Raw genomic sequence first — 16,677 nt, forward strand, 5'->3', positions numbered from 1 at the left:
CTATTAGTGTAGGTCGGTTGGTATTGTAAATGGGCCATATCGGTCCATGTTTTGATATAGCTGCCATATAAACCGATCTTGGGTCTTGACTTCTTGAGCCTCTAGAGTGCGCAATTCTTATCCGATTGGAATGAAATTTTGCACGACGTGTTTTGTTACGATATCCAACAACTGTGCCAAGTATGGTTCAAATCGGTCCATAACCTGATATAGCTGCCATATAAACCGATTTTGGGTCTTGACTTCTTGAGCCTCTAGCGTGTGCAATTCTTATCTGATCAGAATGAAATTTTGCACGACGTGTTTTGTTATAATATCCCACAACTGTGCCAAGTATGGTTCAAATCGGCTCATAACCTGATATAGCTGCCATATAAACCGATCTTGGGTCTTGACTTCTTGAGCCTCTAGAGGGCCCAATTCTTATCCGAATGGAATGGAATTTCGCACGACGTGTTTTGTTATGATACCCAACAACTGTGCCAAGTATGGTTCAAATCGGCTCATAACCTGATATAGCTGCCATATAAACCGATCTTGGGTCTTGACTTCTTGAGCCTCTAGAGGGCGCAATTCTTATCCGAATGGAATGGAATTTCGCACGACGTGTTTTGTTATGATATCCAACAACTGTGCCAAGTATGGTTGAAATCGGTCCATAACCTGATATAGCTGTCATATAAACAGATCTGGGGATTTGACTTCTTGAGCTTCTAGAGGGCGCAATTCCTATCCGATTTGGCTGAAATGACGTATTTTATTTTTACTTTCAACAACTGTGTCAAATAAGGTTCAAATCGGTTCATAACCTGATATAGCTGCCATATAAACCGATCTGGGATCTTGACTTCTTGACCTCTAGAAGTCGCAATTATTATCCGATATGCCTGAAATTTTGTACGACGGATCCTCTCATGACCATCAACAAACGTGTTTATTATGGTCTGAATCGGTCTATAGCCCGATACAGATCTATTTTACTTCGTGAGCCCCAATGGGCGCAATTCTTATATGAATTGGCTGAAATTTTACACAGGTCTCCAACATATAATTTAATTGTGGTCCGAACCGGGCCATATCTTGATATCGTTTTAATAGCAGAGCAACTCTTTTCTTATATCCTTTTTTGCCTAAGAAGAGATGCCGGGAAAAGAACTCGACAAATGCGATCCATGGTGGAGGGTATATAAGATTCGACCCGGCCGAACTTAGCACGCTTTTACTTGTTTTAAAATTTTTTCTTTGGGAAATTTTTTTTTTTTAAATTTTTTCTTTAGACAAAATTTCTTAGAAATTTTTCTTGAGAAATTTTTTTTTTTTTTATTTTGTCTTAAGAGAAATTCGTCTTCAGAGACATCTCTTTACACTTAATAAACTTTTTGCTTAAACTTTTCTGTTCTTAAAATTTTTTTTCTCTGTTTGTGTTTTGCTTGGTCATTTCATTAAATTTCCACCCATTTATGCTCATGTAGTGCCCCAAACCCTAAATCTTAGGAATTTCCAAAATTTTCTAATTTAAGAAATTATAACTGGGAAAACATCTATTAAAGCACCACAGCAACAATCCACAGGAACATACCACCAAATTACCAGTTCTTTCCCTAATAGAAATCTTGAAAATCCCCAAACAATTGCCCAGGGCTCAAAGCAAAACAGAAAACTAAGTAAGCGGCAAACATGTAGTATGTGATTTAGGTCGAAAGCAAATGAGACTAAGTTAACAAACTGCAAATATTCTACAAGAAAACGTAAGAGTAAATAAGTTTAGGAGATGAAAAATTTGTTTAGTCAAAATTGCAACATGGAGAAAAGTTTGCTAAACTGGATAACGTGAGCCCATTCACTGCAATGTGCGATAACTAGTCCCAAAACAAAATGCTTGTATTAATTGAAGGCTTCCATAGGTCAATCTGAGTGGCATGGGGCGAATTAATATCTATACCCTCTTTTCAACAAAACCTAACCTAAGAAGTTACGCGGCACGCCGTTCACTCTCGACAATAAAATTGTGGTGTACACGTATTTATGTTAGAATAAACAAAGCGGCGTAGTCATTTCTTCAGATTTAACTCAACAATGTCAGATAATCCCTTTGGTATATCAACTGTCATATTTCGGTTCGGTTCATATTCATATTTGGTTTGTATGAAAAGAATCTAACAACATCATAAAGAAATGTCGAAAGGGCTTTGCAATAAGCCTCAAAATTATAATATGCATGTATGTGAATTGTCCTTACTTCCTGGAGGAGCTACAACAGTGCTACTAACACTAACACCAATACCAATGCCGCGTCAAGCTACACTCATTGTATTGTCCTCACAATAAGTACGGACCAAAAAGGGAGTAAAGTCGACTTTGTCATAAGCTATCTGTTATATAAATATTAATGTATGCTCGTATGTCCGCCTGTTTGTACGCAAATGACTCGACAACGGTTGAACCGATTTTCTTGAAATTTTCACCGAAGGGAGGAAGGAAGGGCTAGAAAGAATAATAGGCTATAAAATTGTTTGATATCCGAAGGGGAGTGGACACTCCCCTTTACCCCAACAGCACCACCCAAAAATAAAAGTGGACTCAATGGAAACAATATGGAACTTAAATGAAAGGTGTGCGGGAGTAGAGTACTAATATGATAGTAAACATTAGGTCAAAGAACAAAGGGGGCCGCCCCGTCCCCAAACTTCCTCAAATGGGCTTATGTGACGATAATGTCAATATGGGACTAATATGAAAGGTATTAGGGATTAGATTACGAATATGGCCTGGAAGGAGCAAAAAGGTTGTATAATATTTTTTTAATATCGGTAGACAGCTGGATCCTCCCCCTTACCCCAAAAGTAATACCCAAAAATAATATTGTAGTAGACCGATGGGGACGATATGGCACTCAAATGAGAGAGTAAAGTACGAATTTGATATTACAAATTTGGTCCGAATACCTAGGGGGCCACGCTGACCTGAAAACCCACTCAAATGGGCATTTTGGACGATTATTACAATATGAAACTCCAAAATCCCTGCCCAAAAGGGAATATTGACCGATCTTGGCTATAGAAGGGACAAATAAAGGGTATCGTATTTGGGAGTAGATAAACAAATTTTTCTGGGGAGATATTGTTGGTATTAAGTAAAAAACAACCTGGAGCTGAAAATTGATGCAGTGAGTTGTGTTAGGCCTTTCGATATCCTTGTTTAATTTGGGCCAGATCGGACCAGATTTGTATATAGCTGTCGTATAAATCGATCTCTCGATTTAATGTTACGGTCCCATAACAGGCGCATTGATGGACCAATATTCGCAGAAATTTGGTATAGCGAGTTGTGTTAGGCCGATTTTATTAACCGATTTTGGTGAAAAAGGACAAAATGAGTTGCGTTAGGATCCTCGACATTTGTACCGAGTAGGGTTAAAATCGGGCTATATTTCGATATAGATGGCATATAGACAAATCTCTCATTTTAAGGTCTTGGGTCTACAACAGGAGTATTTATTGTCGGATCTCGCTGAAATTTCGTATAGCTAGTTGTGTTAGGCTCCTCGACTTTCCTGTTCAATACTGTCATATATACCGATCTCCCGATTTAAGGTTTCAGGCTCATAATAGACGAATTTATTAACCGATTTCGTTGAAATTAGCACAATGAGTTCTGTTAGGCCCTTCGACATTCCTACCGGGTATGGTCAAGATCAGCCTACATTTCAATGTTGCTGCTATATGTACCATGATCCGATTTTAGATGGACCCATAACCATGGGTGAATTGGAAAATATGCTTCACAAAGTCAAGTTGAATAAGGCACCGGGTGAAGATAGAATACCATATGAGTTCTTCGTATACGCAACAGAGCAATTTCACCTCCAGCTTTTAAGCACTTATAATAACATTTTCAATGAAAGCACCATGGATAAGATCTTTACAAAATCTATAATTTACCCTATTCATAAGAAAGGCGATTACGACAACCCTTCCAATTATAGAGGTATCTCATTTATGAATTGTGCCGCCAAGATATTTATGGGTATTTTAAACGATCGCATTTATACATGGGCCGAGGAAAATCATATTCTGGTAGAATACCAAGCTGGATTCCGGAGGCAATATTCTACTGTTGACAATATATACAACCTGGCAGCTATAGTTAGTCTGAAACTTAGTGAAAGGAAAAAAGTGTACGCTTTTTTCATTGATTTTAAGGCTGCCTTTGATAACATATCTCGCCAGGCATTGATCTTTAAATTGCACCAAATTGGGCTGTCATATAAAATAGTAAAAGTTATCGAAAACATATATAAAAATACGGAGTCGGCAGTATGGACTGGGCAGGAGAGGTCAGAGTACTTTGCAACAACAAGAGGTGTAAAACAAGGGTGTCTACTTTCACCCATGCTTTTTACACTTTATATAAATGATTTGCATGACAATCTGGGAGGAGGATTATATATTGAAAACATCAACATTCGCCTATTGCTATACGCCGATGACATTGTTTTACTTGCAGACGATATAACAATAATGCAAGAGATGATAGGTAAACTCGAAACCTATTGTAAAACTTGGAATCTCGAAGTAAATCTAGAAAAATCAGATATAATGGTATTTAGAAATGGAGGTAGACCTAGCAAAAAAGAAGTATGGAAGTTTAATGAAAGACAAGTCCGGATAACAAATGAATTTAAATATCTTGGTGTAACCTTTACCCCAACCATGAAATTTGGAAAACATGTACAAAATCGGAACATAATGGCGAAGAATGCTCTAAATACTACATGGGACAGTGTAATTGGGCGAAATGATATATGCATGAATGCGAAATGGAGACTTTATTTATCGGTCTGCAGGTCAATACAAACTTATGCAGCACAAGTTTGGGGTTTTGCTCATTTCGAAGAAGTTAATTTCTTGCAAAGATTTTTCATTAAGAAATTATTGCGATTACCGATGCATACACCAACATATATCTTAATGTTAGAAACTGATGTGGAAGATAGCCAAATTTATTCATTAGGATTGCACTTGAAATATCTCGGACGAATCATGTTTCAATATAACAGTTATCGTCTGCCTAACCAATTAACAGCAATAGTGATGCGCAAAAATATCTTTTGGGTGAAAGAGTTAAGAGCAGTAACACAGAGTCTTAATGTACAATGGCCCGAGACTATAAATAGCATTGAATCTTGGAACACTTTCTCAACAGAACTACTATGTTCATTAAAACTAGATCTTAAGCATAAAAGGATCCAACGAAAACTACAAAGCGATTCCCGAGATTACAAATTTTTGAATCCATCTAGAGCACAGCTGTATTTGAATGACAAATATACACAAGAAAAGATTGCATGGATATTTAAAGCTAGAAGTGGAATGTTATACCTGGGGTACAACAGATTTACTACCAGTGAAGAGGAGCGATTATGTAAATTGTGCAACATGCGAGCAGAAGAAACCTTTCAACACTTCCTTGGTATATGTCCTATTTTAAGCGAGTTTAGAATGATGGCCTTTGGAAAGACAATATTGAATCAGGAAGAGATTTTGGAGAAATTGGACGGCAAGAATGATGCCGATTGGGACAACATCGTAACATATTTAAAATCAGCATACACTTATAGACACTATTTATTATCTGAATTCCAATAGAAAGAATTCCCAAGATGTTAAAATTTATTGAGCGACAGACGTTAAATACATTGTCGCAATAACATTTATTTATTTACTTCTTCACAACGAATTGATGATACATTGTCCATATTAAAAATAAATTAGAATAACTGAATGTATTCTTGATATTAAATGAAAAGAAAAAATAGTTAAATAAAGAAGAAGAACTACTACTACTACTACTACTACTATATGTACCGATCTCCCTATTCATCGTTTTCGCTGAAATTTGACACAGTGGGCTATCTTTGGCTCTTTGACATTAATCTTCAATATGGTTCAATATGGTCATATTTAGATATAGCTGGCAAAAACTACGATGAATTAATCCGAGCGATAGCGAATGGCAACCGCTATGACATGGTCATATTTAAGGGTAATATGAACGATAGGAGTCCACCGTGGCACAGAGGTTAGCGAGTGCGCCTTTGACCCCAAACGCATGGGTTCGAATCCCGGCGCGAACATCAGAACATTTTCAGCGGTGGTTATCTCCTTACTAATGCTGGCTGCAGTTGTGAGATATCCTGCCATGTTATAACTTCTCTACCAAGTGGTGTCGCTATGTGGCACGCCGTTCGAACTCGGCATAAAAGAGGAGTTGCCTTATCATTTTGAGCATAATTGGACATTAATCGAACTACACTCATTGGTATGAGAGAAGTATCCCCTACTTTTTAATGGAAAGTTCATGGGAAAGTTAGTGTTAGTAGTATGAACGCTCGAGTTGGTAATGACAACACTGGATTGAACATATCATGGGTAAAAATAGTGCCGGAGAAAGAACCAAAAATGGAGAAATGTTCCTAGAAAACTGCGCAAATTACGAACTTGCAGTAGGCGGATCATACTTCGCACATAAGCCGCACCACATATTCACGTGGAAGTAAAGAGATACACGGTCTCTTTAATGGTTTCAACTACAACAAGAAGTCAGAGGGTTTAGGAGCGCTGATATAGCATCCGACGACTACCTAGTAGTGGCTAAGCTTAAGCTTACACTCAAGAGGTACAATATTGCCGACCCGACAACTACCACGAAAACCTTTCAATACATCAAAACTCAAGTCAAGCGGCACAAGGAACATATTCGTTAGGAACATTAGTAACAACTACAACCATATACGTACATATCTACGTCGCTATAGAGTATAGACGTAAACGAAGAGTGGAGAAAAATAGAGGGCAAATTCAAAGACAGCAACAGATAGGATCGGACATGTCAGAAGAGAAAACAAAGAGTGGCTTTCTTATGTATTCTGGAACCTAGTCGAGGAGACGAGAAGCTTAACTACTTCTTCTGAGTGAAGAAAATCCAATTAAAATGGCTGAGCTCCATGCCAAACATAAAACACTTATCAAACTACATCAACAACCTAGCTTCTGAAGCAGAATCCGCTTCAAATACTGGGAACTTAAAAACGGTATAAAACCATTTTTCACAACGCCCCCATTAAAGATAAGTCTGGCACAATATTCACTTCAGCGGAGGAGCAATTTAACAGGTGGAGAGAGCACTTACAAGAAGTCCTCAATCATAACAATTCTGAATTTGACTCAGAAGCAGACCATAGGGTCGCCATCATATAAGTTCAATTAGCGAAGAACCACCAGTTGGAGACGAAATCGCTAGCGCCATAAGCCAGCATAAAAATAACAAATTTCCGGGTATTGATAATATCACCGCAGAACTTTTAAATGCGAAACTCCGCAATCATGCAACAACCACTTTTCGAAAAAAATTGGATATCAGAAACCATACCGAATGACTGGAAGGAAAGTCTTGTAATTAAATCCCTAAGAAAGAGGACCTCAAATAATGCGAAAACTGGAGGGGCACTGCTTTAACTCCAATCGTATGCAAAATTTTAAATAGCGCTATCTTGAACCGTACTCTCATCCCGTATTCTCATCCCTCACCTTCGCCTAATAATCGAGCAGTGCAACGTATATAACTCTCCCTTATTAATTACATTTATGGACTTTGAAAAAGTATTCGACACGATCAACCGGAAAAGAATATGGAATACTCTCGCAAGAAATGGCATCCAAAAACAAAATTACAACACTAATAAAAGTTCAATATGAGAATTTAAAAATGCGCGTGTTCTACGGTGGAAGAATAAGCAAACTATTCGATACAATATGCGGTGTATGCGAGGAGGTGGGTAACCAAAGTTCGGCTAATCCGAACTTAATGCCTTTTTACAATACTTGTTTTTGATGTTCTCGCTAGAATTTGAGCCCAGGCATTCAGCGTCATAGACGGACATGCTAACCTCTGCCCTATGGGCTCACGGACTCTTCATTAAAATGCTGTTACCTTATTAGTTTAAAATTGAATCGGCCAGCTCTCATTAATATGACAAAAGTACCCCCGCTGATGCTTATCAAATTCTGTTTGTCTGCCTGCCTGCCCGTCCGTCCGTCTGTTCATATCTCCTGTTCATAGGACCTTTACTATGCTTAATTATATGAAATTAGCCGAACCGGGCCCGCTACGCTGCGCCCTCTTTAACTCTCTTATATCTTTTTAGAGTGGGACATACACAAGCATACAAACAAACACAAATTGAATTTTATATATAAAATACCTTTCACAAGTTCTCAGGGTTAACGGATTGCGGAAGGTTATAAACACTGACAGAAAATTGATCTGTTCACTCTACAAAATCCTATGCCTTTCTCTTTTCTAATCCATCTTTCTCAGTTTGGTTACAAACAATTGCTTTAGCACCAATATAACGCTGTGCTGTTTATAGGGCACAACAATGTAATAATACTTCATATGAATATTCCCATCCCAATGGTAATACTCTCGGACGGATGCCGACAACAATGACGACGTGGACGATGATGAAATTCATGCACTGGAGTGTGGTAGAAGCCATGTGGCTCCATGTTTCATGGATGGTTCGCATTTGGTGGTGGAGCTGGTGGTGGCGGTGATGGTAGCAGTAGTAGTGGAATAGTTGAGTGGTGGCTACACCACTGCCAGTGTTAGTGGTGGTGACCAGAGAGATAGCAAATGTTCATTTTTGGTGTTTTATTGTAGACAGGCTAACAAATTGCTTGTCATTGTTGCATGTTTGTATTAGTGTCCGTGTGTGTAAGTCCTGCGACTGTGTGTATGTGGAAGGAAATAATCTAACATATACATATCAGAGCAAAGCTTTTGTTTCGACCATTATGACTTGCGCCGGTATAGTTACTCCAAAGATACCAAACAAAGGTCGGTCGTCCTGTGAGAGGTCTATGCATACATGCATGCATGCATACACCACCATATCCCGCCCTGCCTGCTCGCCTATTTACAATTGCCTCTTCCGCCTGTGTTCATAATAATAAATGGAAGCGAATGCCTTCGCCAGAGCTGGTGACAGGAATATGGAGAGTGATATAAGTTTAAATTTACAACAAGCACACATTGTGTACAGTGTACATTGCAAAAGCTGTGTTGAAAACTATATTTTAGAAGATTTTTTATTGCCTACAAAAATGGCATCATAATTTTAAATATCCACCATGAACTATTTCCAGGCAGCTTTAACAAACGATCTATGATGGGTAGCTTTAACAAACGCACCATTGTTTGTAATGTCCTGGCAGCGGCAGTCTTTTGCAGGCATAAATTTTCAAATAAGCTATTGCTAATGCTTGAATGTTATGACTGAAGTTTCAAAGCATTGGGGGCTTCAACATAATTGCTTTAATTTTAATTTAAATAAAAGTTTATTAGATTACTCCATACTGGCCATTATTCTTTGTAGCAGAGATATCACAAGGGAGATAATTTGAGTTTTCATAACTTAATAAGAATTTAAGTACAAATTAGTCAATTAGTTAGACAAGAAACTGCCGCAGGGAAAATTCGAAGATAACAAATGTAATTATAACCGTCTTTGCATTTTTGATGAATGTGTATGAAACCATGAAGCAGGGATATAAATAAAAATGTTCTTAAACTGGAAATGTCTAACTTTTTATACCCACCACCGTTGGATAGGGGGTATATTTATTCCGTTTGCAACACATCGAAATATCAATTTCCGACCCTACAAAGTATATATATTTCGGATCGTCGTAAAATTCTAAGACGATTTAACGATGTCCGTGTGTTTGTCCGTCTGTCCGTCAATCCGTCTGTCTGTTGTAATCACTCTACAGGTTTCAAAAATTGAGATATTGAGCTAAAATTTGGCACATGTACGTCTTTTTGATGCACGCTGGTTAAGTTCTTGAACGGGCCAAATCGGACCATATTCGGGTATAGATGCTATATATTGGTTGCCAAAAAAGTAATTGCGGATTTTTTTAAAGAAAGTAAATGCGTTTTTAATAAAACTTAGAATGAACTTTAATCAAATATACTTTTTTTACACTTTTTTCTAAAGCAAGCTAAAAGTAACAGATGATAACTGACAGAAGAAAGAATGCAATTACAAGCTGTGAAAAAATTTGTCAATGCCGACTATATGAAAAATCCGCAATTACTTTTTGGGCAACCCAATAGACCGATTTTCCGATAAAGGATATAATGCCCATAAAAACTTCTTTTTTTCATTCGATTTTGCTGAAATTTTAAACAGTGAGTAGTTTTAGGTATCCCGACATCTGACCCCAATATGGTTCTGATCGAACTATATATAGATATAGCTGCTATATAGACCAATGTCCCGATAAAGGGTCTGAAGCCCGTAAAAGCTATATTTTTTATCCGATTTCGCTGAAATTTGAAACAGTGAGTAGTTTTACGCCTCCTAATATAGGACCCAAATATGGTTCAAATCGGACCATATTTAGATATAGCTGCCATATAGACCGATCTGCCGATAAAGGGTCTGAATCCCATAAAAGTTTTATTAATTGCCCATTTTCGCTGAAATTTTAAACAGTGAGTTATTTTGATCCTCCCGACATCTGACCTAAGTATGGTTCAGATCGGACTATATTTTGATATAGCTGCCATATAGACCGATATGCCGATAAAAGGTCTGAAGCCCGTAAAAGCTTTATTTTTTATCCGATTTCGCTGAAATTAGAAACAGTGGGTTACTTCAAGCCTCCTAACATAGGACCCAAATATGGTTCAGATCGGACTATATTTAGATATAGCTGCCATATAGACCGATCTGCCGATAAAGGGTCTGAAGCCCATAAAAGTTTTATTTATTGCCCAATTTCGCTGAAATTTGAAACAGTGGGTTACTTCAAGCCTCCTGACATCTGACCTAAGTATGGTTCAGATCGGACTATATTACGATATAACTGTCATATAGACCTATCTGCCGATAAAGGGACTGAAGGCCATAAAAGTTTTAATTATTGTCCAATTTCATTAAAATTTGAAACAGTGGGTTACTTCAAGCCTCCTGACATCTGACCTAAGTATGGTTCACATCGGGCTATATTTAGATATAGCTGCCACATAGACCGATCTACCGATAGAGGGTCTGAATCCCATAAAATCTTTATTTATTGCCCAATTTCACTGAAATTTGAAACAGTAGGTTACTTCAAGCCTCCTGACATCTGACCTAAGTATGATTCAGATCGGAGTATATTTCGATATAGCTACCATATAGACCGATATGCCGATAGAGGGTCTGAATCCCATAAAATCTTTATTTATTGACCAATTTCACTGAAATTTGAAACAGTGGGTTACTTCAAGCCTCCTGATATCTGACCTAAGTATGGTTCAGATCGGACTATATTTCGATATAGCTGCCATATAGACCGATATGCCGATAGAGGGTCTGAATCCCATAAAATCTTTATTTATTGACCAATTTCACTGAAATTTGAAACAGTGGGTTACTTCAAGCCTCCTGACATCTGACCTAAGTATGGTTCAGATCGGACTATATTTAGATATAGCTGCCATATAGACCGATCTCCCGATAAACTGTCTGAATCCCATAAAAGCATTATATTTTATCCAATTTCACTAAAATATGGTAAAAGTGGGACTGTATTTAGATATATAGACCGATATGCCGGTTTAGGGTCTGAAGCTCATAACAGCTTTATTTATTACCCGATTTTGTTGAAAATTTAAATACAAAATTCAACAGTGACTTATATTTATAAAACCACTCAATGTCCGTACCGAATTTGGGTGCAAAAGTTAACCAATTTTCATCGGATTGTGACGAAAGGGGGTTTACATATATACCCGAGGTGGTGGGTATCCAAAATTCGGCCCGGCCGTACTTAATGCTTGTTTACTTGATATGCAAAATTTGCTTATCAACATTCCATTAAGGAACAGCGGACACAGTTCTCTCGCATAGGTGTGTAGCGGAAGAATTTATTTCTAATATTTCTAATCTCGTAATTTCGTACATATATTCTTGATCGTCTTGACATTTTAAGTCGATTTTGCCCTGTCCGTCCGTATGTCGAAAGCACGCTTGCTTTCGAAGGAATAAGGCTTGGCGCTTGAGATTGTGTACGAATACTTCCTTTTAAATTTCGTGCTTCTTACAAAATCGCTAATTATTTTCCATAACTCTCGTATTGTGTCCCCACCTAAGTGTTTGTGTCTGTACGCCGCGAAAGCTGGACAATAACATAGGAAATGCTCCAACGTCTCATCATCTCCCCTACATGCCCTACACGGGCTATCACTTGCCCAACCGATTTTGCATAAGTGAGCCCGTAGTCCCATGTGTCCCGTTATGATACCGAAAGCTTCACTCACCTTCCTTTCAGTAATAGCCTCGTCTTCTCACAATCCAGATCTCCCCATAGGAGTTTCGTTGTTCCACAGAGTTACATGTGCTTTCGTAGACCACAAACCCGAAAGGCTTTGGGTTAACCAATTTTGTTGACGGCAGTCATCTGGCCTTCACTGCCAAATCGTCAGCTTTTTCGATGCGGATCGTGCAGTTCTCAGAGACGACGTTAATCTCCTTCTTACACTAGAAGACTCTTCGTGACTTTACCTTTCTGGTTGTTATTGTCCTGATGGCCAGTTCTCAGTCCGTAACGATGTTCGACGTCCTCGCGTTAGCACCACACCACCTCACGCATTTCGTGATCGCCCGGATTTTCGCCTGCAGGACCGCATTATGGTCAGGCAGTCTAAAATAGATTTTAGTCCCTGGGTTCTCAATGTATACAACCAGGCCCACTCTGTACTCTAGATTTGATCCAACCGTGTAACATGATATTCCAGATGGCAATACTAGGGTTCCGTCAATCCACGACTATGCCGCCTCGCACTCAACCTCAAGTGTCGTCTCAGGTATCCGATCGGAAACCTCTTCCCTTCCTTCCAGATTTCCTATCATCGCCTCCATTATACCGCGAGGGTATGAGCTGCTCCTATCCTCTATCCATTCTCCCATCGCCTTAAGTCTCATAGACGCTATGGCAGCCTCACACTTAAACTGTATGTCAATGGGTCGAATATCTAGAGTAGTCTCCAGTGCCCTAGTATGGCCCAAATAGATTCATAACCTGATATAGCTCCTATATAAAGCGATCTCAGGTCTTGACTTCTTGAGCCGCTAGAGGGCACAATTATCCCATTTTTTGCATGAAGTGTTCTGTGGCTTGTGCGGTCTAAATCGATCTATAGCCCGATATAGCCCCATATAACCCGATTTCTGATCTGGACTTCTTGAGCCTCTAGAGGGCGCCTTTTTTAACCCATGTAACAGAAAATTTTCATGAAGTATTCTTGTTTTAAGTTATAACAACTATGCTAAGTATGGTTCAAATGGGTTCATGACCTGATATAGCTCCCATGCAACTCGATTTCTGATCTTGACTTTTTGAGCCTCTAGAGGGCGCAATTATTATCCCATTTGCCTGAAATTTTGCAGGAAGTGTTCTGGTTTGATCATCAACAAATGAGCCAAGTATGGCCCAAATCGGTTCATTACCTAATATAGGTCCCATACCCCATTACCTGATATAGGTCACTTCTCGAGCCGCTAGAGGGCGCATCTATTAAACGAAAATTTTGCTTTTAGAGAATATTTTAATGAAATTTTGTCTTTAGAGAAAATTTTAATGATATTTTTTCTTTTTAGACAAAATTTCAGTGAAATTTTATCTTTAAAGAAAAGTCTATCAGATACAGCTTGTAATTCAATCGGTGATACATCATCAGGCCCTGACGACTTAAAACAGTCTAACCTTCTTATTGCCAAAAAGGATTTTCGGCTCAGACACAACTTCCCTAAAAACCCCTACGAATGCATACCAGTGACAACATCTTCTGCCGACACGTTGTCCGTTGGAGAATTTCCCAGGAGATGCGTGCCAACGAATAGTTCTAGTGTTTCCTCACTAGACATTGTCCATACATTCTCTGACTTCTGAATATACCGCACCATAATAGGTCTCGAGGACAGAATCTTCCTTAGCCTAGAGGCCTCAGATGTATCCTCCACGAAGCTGCAGAACTCAAACCAGGATTTGTTCTGAGCCTTTCTCTGCTCACCCTTATATATTTTTAGCTCAGCCTTATAGATGTCCCAATCGTTTGGTGCTGTTGTGGCTCTTGCTCTGTTGAAGAGTTTTCTGCAGTCCTTCCTTAGACCAACCAGCTTCTGGGGTCCACCATGGCGGTCGCTGTTTGCCCCTTGGCTGGAAACTAGGACATACTGACACGAGAACGTCATTTAGGGCCTTCGTGATCCGCTAAGCCAGTGTGTCTATATCCTGCGCGGTTGCCACTTTCTTTTCTTGTCTAAAAGGGATAGACGTGCAGAATGTGTGCCCAAATCTATCCCAGTCCACCTTTCTTTTGTTTAGCTCAGGGACCACTACTTCAGTATTTTCTCCAAGACTAAAACTAATATAACGATGATCAGAGAAGCTGTGGTCATCCATCACTTCCCAGTCGTTTATTCTTCCACTTATATCTTCCGATACAAAGGTAATATCGAGTACCTCCTGCCTGTTCCTGGTAAAGGATCGGTTTATTCCAGTTATTACAAATTGCCAGATATATACGATAAGGTGCTCATCCCTTTCTTTAACATCTGAACTTCCCCATATCTGGTGATGTGCAGTAGCATCACTTCCTACAATGAGGCCCTTTTTCCTTTTTTTTTCCTGTAGGAGCGGCTTCAACCAGCACCTTAAGGTTTGAAACGTGAGCCATATATAGGGAGGCAAGCCAGTAAGGAGACTTGTTTATTTCAATGGTGGCTACTACTAAATCTTCAGTGTTTAGCGATGAAAGAAGGAAAACATTTATACTACTCTTCGCAAGAATATAAGCTCTGTGTCTCCCATTCCAAGTACTCTTGAGTTGTTTAAATCCAGGATTTCTTAGTCCACAAACCATTCCTCCACACACTCAATGCTCCTGAATATGAACCACGTCGAATCCTCCTGCCGTCAGAAGGACCTTTAGTGCCGCCGAAGCGGCTTTAGGTTAGGTCAAAAAGAGGGTGCAGATTTTAATCCGTCCCATGCCACTATGGACATACACCTAAGCCAGTAATCGGCTTGTTGTGCGGCCTTACAATAGTGGAGATTTATCTGCAAAAAGCGGACCATAGTCAGTATTGAGAATTTCCACCACTGTTGCGTTAGCCTCGTCTTCTGAGTCCACCAGGAGTTTATCCTCACAAGATTCGTTCAATCTTGTCGTGATGAGTTTCCTTACGTATCCTGGAGCAGTTGAGTAACAGTGGAACCACTCTTCCTCAGGACACCTACTGTGTGTACGATTCCTTCTTAGATGCTGCATTAGCTGCTGCTGTCGAAGTACCTTTTGAATTCTGTTCTTACCCGCTGGCGCACACCTTGTGCCCAATCCAACCGAATTACCCAGCCACACAAAACTTGTCGGGTCCCTTTTCGACGCCTTCCTCTCCTGTTCCTATAGTGGCAGGGGGACTTCCAGTCTCCTGTAATCCTCCAGACTTTAGAGATGTGGTCAATAGTTTCTCAGACAAGTGTTCAGCCACAACTGCTGAGTTTTCTCCTGATTCCCCAACCCTACCGCTTCTATAGACATTCAGATTGAACTTTTTGAATCCCTAGGACACAACTCTATTAGACTTCTTGAGGTCTGCGGAGACAGCCGGAGTTTAGTACGAATACTGGTTGAAAGATTGGGATTACAGTCCCTTTAACTTCCAAGTGTGGATGCTTTTAGACTTCTTGAGGTCTGCGAGACAACCGAAGTTTAGTACGAATACTGCATGTCTCCGCTCACCATCAGCCTCTTCCCATCTACCAATCTTCCAGTCGTTGGTTGAGTGATTGAGATTACAGTCCCTTAGTCTCTCAAGTGTGGATTCAATTAGACTTCATGAGGTTTGCGAGACAGCCGGAGTTTTATACGAATACTGCATCTCTCCCGACACCATTAGCCTCTTCCAATCTACCAATCTTCCAGTCGTTGGTTGTATGGTTGAGATTACAGTCCCTCAGTCTCCCAAGAATCTGAGGAAATCCTTGGCATCCAAGCTTGTGCCATAGGCCGGGAAGGAATATCTTCCTTTTTGACTAAGTCCAGTGCAGCACCTGGCCAGATCTCGCCAATCTTCTTGAGGGCGCAACGATGCCTCTCAATTGAGTGTGATCCCCACGGAAGGTAATTAGTTTGTATCGGCCCCGATACCAACCAGCATCGTCACAAACTGGAGGAGGCCCAGTTAATTCTGCAAGGACCTCGGGGTACAGGGTGGCTGATGAATATTGCTACAATGATGAATATTGCTACATTTTTTTTTCGGTGTATGGAATACATTTTTCTTTTATTCATGTTAAATTAAATTATTAAATTAATTATTAAATTATTATTAATTAAATTAATTAATTAATTAATTAAATTAATTATTAAATTATTATTATTAAATAGAAAAAAAGTTATTACATTTTTTTTTGGTAGCGGCTTTCATCAGCCACCCTGTATACAGACGACAGTCCATTATTAAATTTCAATGAAATTTTGTCCTTAGAGAAAATGTCAATGAAGTTTTGTCTATAGAGCAAATGTCAACAAAATACTGTCCATTTGTCCGTTTGTCTC

The 16,677-nt window shown here is 39.2% G+C and overlaps 1 protein-coding gene across 5 annotated transcripts in view; it reads left to right on the top strand.

The window, feature by feature from the left end:
• The window catches only part of LOC106093722 (nephrin), a 442,943-nt gene that overhangs the window by 375,250 nt on the left and 51,016 nt on the right, over positions 1–16,677 (top strand). The window lies entirely within an intron of this gene.

This window comes from Stomoxys calcitrans, chromosome 5 (assembly GCF_963082655.1).
Source record: "Stomoxys calcitrans chromosome 5, idStoCalc2.1, whole genome shotgun sequence".
Lineage (NCBI taxonomy): Eukaryota > Metazoa > Arthropoda > Insecta > Diptera > Muscidae > Stomoxys > Stomoxys calcitrans.